Source organism: Arachis ipaensis, chromosome B1 (genome assembly GCF_059453495.1).
Source record: "Arachis ipaensis isolate K30076 ecotype BB chromosome B1, ASM5945349v1, whole genome shotgun sequence".
Lineage (NCBI taxonomy): Eukaryota > Viridiplantae > Streptophyta > Magnoliopsida > Fabales > Fabaceae > Arachis > Arachis ipaensis.
This window is the reverse complement of record NC_142436.1, coordinates 93,150,589-93,157,516: the sequence shown is the minus strand read 5'-3', so window position 1 is coordinate 93,157,516 and position 6,928 is coordinate 93,150,589. Positions and strand designations below refer to the sequence as shown.

At 33.7% G+C, this 6,928-nt stretch overlaps 1 non-coding gene across 1 annotated transcript; it reads left to right on the top strand.

Annotated features, from left to right (window-relative positions):
* Positions 1-3,045: 3,045 nt before the first annotated feature.
* On the top strand, positions 3,046-3,153 carry LOC148577493 (small nucleolar RNA R71). Its single transcript, XR_015904491.1, has one exon. It is a non-coding gene; the product is annotated as a small nucleolar RNA R71 (small nucleolar RNA).
* Positions 3,154-6,928: the final 3,775 nt, after the last annotated feature.

The window sequence follows — 6,928 nt, the reverse complement described above, 5'->3', positions numbered from 1 at the left end:
CATCTGCCACTGCAGGGATGTACGCCGACACACCTTCTGTATACAGGAAATAACCCCTCTGCCACTACAGAAATGGAACAGGTGGTCACGGTACTTCTGTAGCAGGAAATAACCCCTCTGCCTTACAGTAATAAAATATGGATCTGTACCGTAGGAAAGCATTCTCAGTGATCACATCATTATCTATCTGACTGCCTCACTGCAGCAGATGATCATACAAGTATATCTGGAGTTGCCTTAACGCAACAAATGAATAAACACATCTCTTGGGTTGCCTCAAGCAACAAATAAATATCTCCTGGGTTGCCTCAAGCAACAAATCATCACATAATCATTCTCATTATCATCATTCATCATCATTCTCATTATTCATCATCATTTTCACATTCTTATGCAGTACCTCTTTCTCTCTCTGTTCTATCATACTGTACAAACTTTACATCTTTCACTTTTACAATATCCTGGCTCAAACCATTTCTCTTTATCATATTATTCTTTTCTCTTTGTATCTCTTTACATTACTCTGGTTACTCTGTGCTCTGTGTTACTTTATTCTGCTCTGATTTCTCTGTTTAACATGTGTATTTAAAGCTTATGTAAATTTCGATATCAATAGTTAGTCTGTCCCAAGTATAGGTTCATTAAGTCTATACTGAAACAATTTAACTTTTCATATAATACCTAACCCTATTCGCAATTCCAAGACTAACTATGTTGCCCTAGTTCGTTCACTTGTCTCTGTCTGTTTTTCTGTCATTAAAACTTTACAGACTTTTTCTTCGATTTTTATCTTTTCTTCAACTTTTTATCTTTTATTTATCTTTGCCTCACTAATATGTCTTTACCACTCCCTAAGTTTTTTATGAAGGTAATTATGAAATTCTGCACTTAAAGTTGTCTTTCTAAAACTTTTACAAAAAACTGCCTTTTCTGCATTATTTTATTATTTTTATTAAAATATTATTTTTAATTAAATATTATTATTTAATATTTTATTATTTTTTATTATTTTATTATTAAATTTTCGAAAATTAACTTACTTTTACTTTTAACCTTTAAAATTCACTTTTTACCACCCGTAACTTTTAATATTTCTACTTTTACCACCCTAACTTTCAGAAATTACTAAATAACCCCTCAAACACCAAAATAATTACAACCTTGTCCTTTTTAAGATCTAAAAGGTGTTCTTCAATTTTCTTCATCACACTCAAAGTGTTCTTCGTGTTCTTCGTAAATTCTTCAGATTCTTTCTCTGTTTTTACCCGTTTTTCAGTGTTTTCAGCAACCGATTTTTACTATAATTCATAATAAATTAGCAGCCACTAAAACCCCATATTTTCTACATGATTTCAACACAAATTGAACCTCAATTTAAGCTTAGGGTTTCGTTTTTCCAGCTGCCCAATAACATGAACTTTAAAGCTTGAATTTCATCAAATTTCATCAGAATTTCACCAAATTTTCACCAAGAATCAATCATATATGCAACCAATTTTTAGCACAGCCAAATAATACAACATTCTCACAACCCAAACACAAATAATCAAGATTAATTTCGTGACACCCTACCTGGTTTTGCTGCTCCTAATTCGGTTAAACTTTCAGGTGGTCCTTAAGCACTTTTTCCTCCTAAATCACATCAAGAACACCTTTAAATCCAAAAACTCTCAACTGACCAAATCTCACTCAGTATGTTAGGAAGAGATATCTCACCTTAGACTTGCTGGAAATTCACGTTTCTTGGCCCTCAAGTCAAGTTAAGCATGATTCCTAAGGAAGAACATCAAGAAAACACATGTTTTGCATGGTTTTCCTTGAAAACCGAATTGAAATGGGAGGAAGACAGCCATCTCACCTTATTTCCAGCCTTGATAAGTCACATGGTTATGTAGAGGAAGAAGAGAGGATCATTTTGGTGAAATCGGAGTTTTGATTTGAGTTTTGGTTCAGAAGAAATCAAGCTTTGAAGATTAAGTGTTCATGAAGTTTTCTCTCTTTTCTCTCTTGTTATTTTCGGCCAAAATGATGAAATGAGACAGCCTTGGAGGTCTTGGGGTGTAAGGTGAGTTGTGATTGGTTGGCTTGGAGGTGGATTAAAATAATATTAAAATATCTCTGGTGTACAACTACTAAAACTTGGTGTATCAGAACACTCGTAAAAACATCTCTAAAAATTATTTTCTGAGCTACTAGCATAAATGACACTAGTAAAATATTTATTATGAGAATAATACATGTATAATGAGGCCTTAGAATTGCTAAATTCATCAGAGAGTGTTGGTGCTAAGCTGCACCAGTAAACCGTAAACCCGGTTAAACCGATTTTCTGTTTTTAACTAAAACTGACCAGGTGACCTTATAATATTATTCAAGAAGCTTCTAATACTAATATAATGATAATATCATCCTATTATCTCTCTTCTCTCATAAATCGAGTCCGGTTCATCAAACTGAGACTATTTAAAAAAAACCAAATCAAAACTTCTAACCGATACGGTTCAAAAACTAGGTTCTTCGTGACCGCGTTATCGAGCTTGTCTCGGAAAAGGTTCTAACTTAAAGATGACATAATGACAACGAGGATTGAGATACTTGATGATATATCAAAGGTTTTCCCCTTACTGATCTTCCGGAGAAATCCGTACATTCAGAAAAGATTTCGCGTTCTCGAAAACTGGGGTTGTTACAAGGATCATAAACTTCTTCTTTAGAAGAGACCTCTTTAGTACTGTTGGATGATTCCTTCAATCCATTCAGACTCTGAGAGATCATATTGACTTGCTGAGTCAATATTTTATTCTGAGCCAATATGGCATTCAGAGTATCAATTTCAAGAACTCCTTTCCTCTGAGGCGTCCCATTACTCACAGGATTCCTTTCAGAAGTGTACATGAACTGGTTATTTGCAACCATGTCAATGAGTTCTTGAGCTTCTGCAGGTGTTTTCTTTAGGTGAATGGATCCACCTGCAGAATAGTCCAATGACATCTTTGATAATTCAGACAGACTATCATATAATATATCCAAGATGGTCCATTCTGAAAGCATGTCAGAAGGACACTTTTTAGTCAGTTCCTTGTATCTCTCCCAAGCTTCATAGAGGGATTCACCTTCTTTCTGTTTGAAAGTTTGAATATCCACTCTAAGCTTGCTAAGCTTTTGAGGAGGAAAGAACTTGGCCAAGAAAGCCGTGACTAGCTTATCCCAAGAGTTCAGGCTATCTTTAGGTTGAGAGTCCAACCATATTTTAGCTCTGTCTCTTACAGCAAATAGGAAAAGCATAAGCCTGTAGACCTTGGAGTCAACCCCGTTGGTCTTAACAGTATCACAGATCTGCAGGAACTCAGTTAAGAACTGAAAAGGATCTTCTGATGGAAGTCCATGAAACTTGCAGTTCTGTTGAATCAGAGAAACTAATTGAGGCTTTAGCTCAAAATTGTTTGCTCCAATGGCAGGGATTGAGATGCTTCTTCCATGTAAATTGGAGTTTGGTGCAGTAAAGTCACCAATCATCTTCCTTGCATTGTTATTATTTTCGGCCATGTCTCCTTCTTTTTCGAAAATTTCTGTCAGATTTTCTTTAGAGAGTTGTGCCTTAGCTTCCCTTAGCTTCCTCTTCAGAGTCCTTTCAGGTTCAGGATCAGCCTCAACAAGAATGTTCTTATCGTTGTTCCTGCTCATATGAAAAAGGAGATAACAGAAAAGAAAATATGGAATCCTCTATGTCACAGTATAGAGATTCCTTATGTAAGTATAAGAAGAGAATAATAGAGGAAGGAAAAATAAGAATCCAAACACAAGGGAGAGGAATGAGTTCGAATTTCTTGGGTGAAAGAGGGGTGTTAGTAGATGAATAAACAAATAGAAGGAGATAAGAGAGGGAATTTTTGAAAATAATTGAAAAGAAAAGAAAAATATTTTTATTTTTAATTTAAAATTAAAATTAAAATTCGAAAATTAGAAAATAAATAAAATTAAATCAAATCAAAATTTAAAACAAATAGTTAATTAAAAAGGAATCTTGAAAAAGAGGAAGGTGATTTTCGAAAATTAGAGAGAGAATTAGTTAGGTAGTTTTGAAAAAGATATGATTGAAATAGTAAAATTTTAAAATCAAACAAAAAGTCTAGTTAATTGAAAAAGATTTGAAATTCAATTTTGAAAAGATAAGAAGTTAGAAAATAAGTTAGAAAAGATTTTGAAATTAAGTTTTGAAAAAGATATGATTGAAAGATTTGGTTGAAAATTTAATTTGAAAAAGATTTGAAAAGGAAATTAAAAAGATTTGATTTTTGAAATTAAAGTTGATTACTTGACAAACAAGAAACTAAAAGATATGATTCTAGAAGTTAAAGATTGATCCTTTCTTAATAGGCAAGTAACAACTTGAAAATTTTTTGAATCAAAATATTAAATGTTAACATTGAATTCGAAAAAGATAAGAAAAAGATTTTGAAAATCAATTTGAAATTTTCGAAAATATGAAAGAAAAATGAAAAAGATTTGATTTTTGAAAAAGATTTGAAAAAAGATAGAATTTTTAAATTGAAAATTTGATTTGACTCATAAGAAACAACTAAATTTTAAAAAGTTTTGAAAAAGTCAACTCAAATTTTCAAAAATTATGAGTGAAATAAGGGAAAGATATTTTTTTTATTTTTGAATTTTTAATGAAGAAAGAGAAAAACACAAAAAAGACACAAGACATAAAAATTATGAATCAAAATACACAATGCATGCAAGAACATTATGAATGTCAAGATGAACACCAAGAACACTTTGAATGTCAAGATGAACACCAAGAACTTATTTTTGAAAATTTTGAAGAAAAGATAAACATGCAAGACACCAAACTTAGAAATTTTCAATAATTAGACACTAACAAATTAAAATTGCATATGGAAAACAAGAAAAGATGCAAAACAAGAAAACATGAAGATCAAACAAGAGGATTCATCAAGAACAACTTGAAGATCATGAAGAATGCATGATGAATTTTCAAAAAATGCAAGAAAATTATAAAAACATGCAATTGACACCAAACTTAAAAATTGACACAAGACTCAAACAAGAAACACAAAATTATTTTTGGTTTTATGATTTTATTAAATTTTTGGTATTTTTTGAAAATTATTTTGAAAAAGAAAAATAAGGATTTCAAAATTTTTAATAGGAATTCCAGGAATCTTGCAATATTAGTCTAAAGCTCCAGTCCAGGAATTAGACATGGCTTAGTAGCCAGCCAAGCTTTCATTGAAAGCTCCGGTCCAAAACACTAGACATGGCCGATGGCCAGCCAAGCTTTAGCAGATACAAATCAGACATACAAAAGCTGATACTTCATCCAACTTCATTCTATGCTGATAAGTGGAAGCCACAGTCCAAATGAATTAGACATGGCTTTACAGCCAGCCAGGCTTCAACATGCTTCATGAAACTCTAGAATTCATTCTTAAAAATTCTGAAGAACATAGAATAAAATTTTTTGAAAATATTTATTAAAAAAAATTTTTTTTTGTTTTATTTTTTCGAAAATAAAATTAACAAAAACAAAAAGCTTAAAATAAAATTACCTAATCTGAGCAGCAAGATGAACCGTCAGTTGTCCAAACTCGAACAATCCCCGACAACGGCGCCAAAAACTTGGTGCGCAGAAATCGTGACGGTTCCATTCCTTGGTAACGACGCTAAAAACTCAATACGCACGTTCATAATCTTAGTTCTTTGTCACAACTTCACACAACTAACCAGCAAGTGCACTGGGTCGTCCAAGTAATAAACCTTACGTGAGTAAGGGTCGATCCCACGGAGATTGTCGGCTTGAAGCAAGCTATGGTCACCTTGTAAATCTCAGTCAGGCAGATTCAATTGATTATAGAGATTTAATAATTAAAAGATAAATAAAATATAAAATAAAGATAGTGATACTTATGTAATTCATTGGTGAGAATTTCAGATAAGCGTATAGAGATGCGTTCGTTCCTCCTGAACCTCTGCTTTCCTATTATCTTCATCCAATCATTCATACTCCTCTCTATGGCAAGCTATATGTTAGGCATCACCATTGTCAATGGCTACATCCTGTCCTCTCAGCGAAAATGGTCCAATGCGCTGTCACTACATGGCTAATCATCTGTCGGTTCTCAATCATACTGGAATAGGATACATTGATCCTTTTGCGTCTGTCACTACGCCCAGCACTCGTGAGTTTGAAGCTCGTCGCAGCCATCCCTTCCCAGATCCTACTCGGAATACCACAGACAAGGTTTAGACTTTCCGGATCTCAAGAATGGCCGTCCATGGATTCTAACTTATACCACGAAGATTCTGATTAAGGAATCCTAGAGATACTCATTCAATCTAAGGTAGAACGGAAGTGGTTGTCAGGCACGCATTCATGGGTTGGGAATGATAATGACTGTCATGATCATCACATTCATATTGAAGTACAAATGAATATCTTAGAATCAAAATAAGCTTGAATTGAATAGAAAAGTAATAGTACTTTGTATTAATTCATGAGGAACAGTAGAGCTCCACACCTTAATCTATGGTGTGTAGAAACTCTACCGTTGAAAATACATAAAGGTCCAGGCATAGCCGAGAGGCCAGCCCCCAAACGTGATCTAAAGATGAAACTAGAGATGTTCCAAAAGATCTCTAAATACAATAGTAAAAAGTCCTATTTATGCTAAACTAGTTACTAGGGTTTACAAAAATGAGTAAATGATGCAGAAATCCACTTCTGGGGCCCACTTGTTGTGTGTTTGGGCTGAGCATTGAGCTTTACACGTGTAGAAGCTTCTCTTGGAGTTGAACGCTAGTTTGTAGCCTGTTTCTGGCGTTTAACTCCACTTTGCAACCTGTTTCTGGCATTTAACTCCAGAATGCAGCATGGAACTGGCGTTGAACGCCAGTTTGTGTC